The sequence below is a fragment of the Parambassis ranga genome, chromosome 20 (assembly GCF_900634625.1).
Source record: "Parambassis ranga chromosome 20, fParRan2.1, whole genome shotgun sequence".
Classification (NCBI taxonomy): domain Eukaryota; kingdom Metazoa; phylum Chordata; class Actinopteri; family Ambassidae; genus Parambassis; species Parambassis ranga.
Window position 1 is genome coordinate 8,095,072 of NC_041040.1, and position 5,459 is coordinate 8,100,530.

Genomic DNA, 5,459 nt, shown 5'->3' on the forward strand with positions numbered 1-5,459 from the left:
TTAAAGGGGTGGTGAAATAATAATTAGGGCAGAATGTCACGTGATAGAACTGACGTAAATTAAAGAGCACAATTTAGCTACAAAATAACCTTCCTCATTGTCTCTCGTGCCTGTCTTGCAGGTACCTACTGCCACCCCTACTCCACCTTCCATCAGGGGAGTCAAGACTCCTCACTGAGGCAGGCTCAGACGCCTTCCTGCAGAGCACTCTGCACAGCCTTAGTCACACCATTCACAGCATGTGCTTTAAATAATAAAAAATAAATAATCACTGGCTCATCAATTCTTTGTAAATAAATCCCCATTTCAATTTTGTATAGTAAAGTCTCTTCTAGTTAAATATAGTGACACACTAATGGGTTTGAAAAATTCTGGAAAAGATGAAAATATCTTTAAATTTGCATAGAATCACAACACTAATATATTAAGAGCTTACTGTAAGATGGGCCAAGAGCAGAGGGATTTAAATACTTTCTTTACAAAAAGCAACACAAATATATAAAACACCCGTATCACTGGCCACATATTATTCTATGAGAAAAACTGTGTAAAATACAAGCAGGAGACAGCATGCTATCTTGTACGATTAAGACGATCTCATAGACAAGGGAGTGAAATCGTGCACGCAATAAGACTGACTATAATACAGAGCTTGTTATTAGAAAAGAGAAAAAGTTCATCGTAAAGATTAATTGGTTTGCGAGAAAGGCACCATGTTTCTGAGTTCAAGGTATGACATTTAGAGCCAACAGGGGAGTGAACTTCATTATAAAGATTTATGAAAATGATTCAGGTAGAAAATTCCATTCACCCTTCCTATTATTAATTCCATCTTAAAAAGCAAATTGAATTAAGTGGTGCATTATTCTCTCTAATTATTATGTCCATATTCTTTCTTATAAAAACGTCTGAAGTTGAATAAAAGAGATTCAAAGCACGAGATCTCTAACCTGACCACATGGAAAATGGATCAGCTAGCTTTGCACTGGTAACTCTTTGTTGCATCACGAGAGAAGCACAGACTGTGTTGTTGTGTGTCTCAGCACAGCCTTGTTTGTTTCTGTAAAGCCAGCTTTGGCCATTAGCACACAAGGGAGATGAGAGGCTATTGACCCATTATTGATTGCACACTGGGAAAGTCTAGTGATTTATATATATTGTCCTTTTCCAAGGTAAGCAACCGATAAATATCAGAATGGCTGAATTCTATACTTTTGTGTTTGTAATTTTGAAGGTTTATCTTTTTATTTCCTTTTCAACAGCCAGCTGAAGAAAAGAAAAACAGCTTTTGTTGCCTCTAATTCTCTCCAGTGTGTAAACACACATTTGGATTAACTTCAACTTTATTTGGTAAAATGCTTTTAAGACTATGGCATCAATGGTAGTATTTAATAAGAGAGTGCCAGAAAACTACCATTTAGGTGTACACTGTCTTCATTCACATATGTGGTGAAAAATAATTTTAACACACACGGTGTCAAAGTTTATGGTACAAACCCAGTGATGATCATCACTGTCATTATTCATGTTGTGAAAGTGGGCTGATGCCAGCAATGATAGTGGACAATATTTTTAGAAATGGCCCTGCGTGAGACTGGTGACCTGCCCAGGGTGCACCCTCCCTCTTGTCCACAGGCAGCTACAATAGGCTCCACCCCCGCTACAACCACATACAGGACAAAGCAGGTTAGAATAGTCAAAACCCATAGCAAGCATTATTTTTCTGTCATACACTATTCTGTGGAAGAAGCCAAAGTGAACTTATTTATTTGGAGCCATATTTGTCTTAATGCGCCATCTGTGCTTGTTTAGATGGAGGTATCTGGACTCAGATGAGAGCGTCAGCAAATCTTCCACAAAGTCCTTCTTTCAAAGTGTTGGAAGGGCAAGAGAGGAGTGCCATGTGGAGGGTTTCATGTGCAAGCAATTTCCATTCACACAAAAGCAAACAGACATCTCTTTGTGTTTCTTTGTTTTCCCTCTCTGACTCAGCTCGTTTAATTTAACAGTAAATATCTGAGTAATGATGGATTGATAAAGATTTTTTGTAAACATTTTAACCAGATCTATAAGATGATTTAGGTTAGAATCTAGAGCTATAGAAATGAATTTTAAATCTTATAAATAAAATATAAAACATTCACAAACACCTGTAGACAAATGGCCTGACAGACAAAAGGTCTGTGCTGAAAAATGGGCAGGTTTCTACTTGCATGTTTCAAAGTGAGCAGTACTGTTGTGGTGACATCAGGCTTCTTATTACTTGGCTAAGCAGGCTCCCTTATTAAGAATTCTGGTTCGACGCATCTTCTCCTAGAATCCTAATTAGTGTAACTTTAACAAAAGACGGAGGATTGTGCCATCTGCCTCACATAACAAGGATTCCTCACTAATTAAAAACACCTAGGAGAACAGTTAGGCAGTAATACCTGGGTAGGTTTGTAAGGTTAGGGAGATCTAATGAACATGAAAATGAGTAATGCTGCTATAAGTTCGAGTTAAGTCCGGGTCTTTGTGGAGGGGCGGGCATTGTCTCTCTGGGGAAACACATCTGTGCGTAACAAAAACATTTTTCCTCCTTATGTTGGTTAGATGCTTTTAAAAGGACGAATAGAATAGTTGTGTGATAGTTTAGGTGCACTGTGACGACCATGGTTCAGGCTCTCACCTACTCTACAAAAACCACAGAGAAAATTTGCATTCACTTAATAATATTGCATGCAGGGAGGGTTGATTTCATCAAAATACTCATGGAGTTGTTCCAAATTGATCAATGGAATATTTAAAGCTTCTTCTGCTTGCCCAATACACATTTTGTGAGATCATAAACTTCGACTACCAAATTCTGATTCATTTCACTGAACGGGAGTTTGCACCAAATTTAAAACACTTTTTCAACATTTATAATTTAATGCGGTGCAAATGCATACCCCCAACGCTTTACTATAAGAAAACATGGCAGTACATTTACCAGTTGTTTGTCTTTAAATGGTAAAAAGTTACCTTACCATCTATTTGTATTGACAGGTGTGTGAGAGGATTTTCACAATGGACTGACCTTAAAATGATTCCTCTGGGTAGGAAGCAAAGCGAATTTCTGCAAGTTCTTAATTGATAGTTGAAGCTAAAAATTGTTCTACTTGAAAAGGTAATGTGGTAGAAATGCATTTGTCATAGAGTGTTTGGTCCCCTGTGCGTGTCCAGATAAAGGGAAAAAGGGGGTCAGCGGCTGTCGGGCCAAAACAGCATTCAGTTACACGCCAATTCCATCCATGTCTAATTGGATGAAAGGAGGAAAAAAAATAAATCTGACCACTAAGTGTTTTGTTGGTAATGTAGGTGTACGTTTCCACATGCTGAACTAAACACATTTACATATTATCATAACCACTCCAATATTTTAACCTGCTGTCAAGTTCAAAGGCACTTTTGTTTGAGTTATCTTTTATTCTAGCTTAAAGCTACATGAATGGATTTGTCCAGCACCCACTTACGCATATACACACACAAATATATCATCTCTACCATACACTGCAAATGCCCTCCAGACACAGGTTTCATTTGAGCACATTCATTACCTTTTAATTGCCTCTAAATTGCAATGTGACCCATCACATCAATAACACTATCTTTGTAAGAAGAGAAATGAACCTCAGCAGGGTCTGGTGCATGTGTATGCGCACAGTGTTTGTGTGTGAATGCATGCATGCAAATAATTGTATCTTTATGATGCTTTTGTGTGGTGAACAGTTTAATTTCTGAAAAAAAGGGGAATGTGGGTGCTAGGTGCAAACAGCATCTGATACTGTGTCCTCAGCTAAAGTAGTCGGCGTGTTCTGAGAGGAACAGGTATTATACCAGGATGAAGGTGAATCAAAATGTGTTTCAATTTAATCTCTTCTGATTACACACTGTAGCGCCCTACCTAAGCACACCAGCAATGCTGATCTTAGACATTCCCCTGACCTTCAGCCTGCACAGAGGAGGTCTCCTGTTAGCCAAAACCATTATAGAACTGTGTCACCAAGCAGTTACCAATGTTATCACCTAATATTGGGCATATTTTTTTCAGATTGTCAGACAATATGCTAAATGCAGAGAACTTTTTCAGAGTTTGTTGCAGAGTAAAAAGAATCATGCTCCTGACAATAAACAAACAGCTCTCACTGGGTGGTAGAAGAAGCTGTGCTGTAGCATGTTAATTCTACATAAGCAGAACATACAGAACATACAGCAGAACATCTGACATACACGCCAGCCTGTATGTGAACTGTTCAGATAAAAAAATACAAATTTAAGCTTACGGATGGCAGGCAGGTGATTATGGGCTGAAACTACTAATACTACAAATATTACATATATTACAACTTCTACCTCTGATATACCTGCTAACACAAACAGCAATTCTTCTACAGGGAACTATTAAAATTAGATCAATGATAGCTGAAATCCCAACTTAGCTGATAATAAGCATGCTAGCTCACTGTCATCTGCCAAGTCTTAAGCCTGAGATATATCTTGGCTTTATGATACAAGAAGTCTCAGTTAACCCTTTCCCCCCCACGGCCTCCATTTTAGGGGGGTTTTGCATGCACCCAACAATAAAAACCATAAAACACTGCTCTAACCACATAAAAAAACAATCCTATTGCATATCAAATTAATCAGGAGAAACTCCACTATAAGCACATATAAGTCATATTTACACACATTAAAGGTTACCCCCAACAACATGCAAGTCAATCATCAAATTAAAATTCTCATATCGAGGCCACATTGTTATTGCTAGCTCTCTGATATTTCAAGCCACACAAACAATGTGTCATATGAAAGCTGAGACTCTTACAATTTACACTTTTACATTTGTTTTGCTATATTATGAAGATTCACCAAATTAGCAGCCAAATATTGTAAGTAACGAAAAAAAAAATCTGTCTTTCTTTTGTAAATTTGCAATGAAAAGTCATATTTGAGAAAAATAAATGCTTGCTTCAGATAGTTCAAAAAATGTCTCTGTCTCACGATATCCACTTAAATGCAGGTGACCTCTTTCTCTTAACAGACAGCGTTCACTCTGCCTTTGCAGTCTCTGCAGCATTCCTTTTAATCAAGGTCCTACAACACCCCACGCAGAACATCCACTCTAAACTATGGCCATGTTATTCCTTTACAGCGCTGCAGCCCTACGCTGTTGCATACCCACATCACCATTACCTTTGAGTACTTCCAGCCACAGAATTAATTAAAGTCTAATATAGTTCTGTCTGGAGGATGTGGCAGTCTGAGGGGTTGTTAAAAGCAAATCAAGACTGGAGCGCGTTCATGGATCTGAGAAAATGACTCTTAACTGTAAGGTGCAATTAAGTGGGAGAGCAGTGTTACCTGTTATTGAGGGTCTGCAGGGAAATCTTCAGTTAAGCTACACTTTCTTTTTTCACTCTTTCAGCACTGTCTCTCTG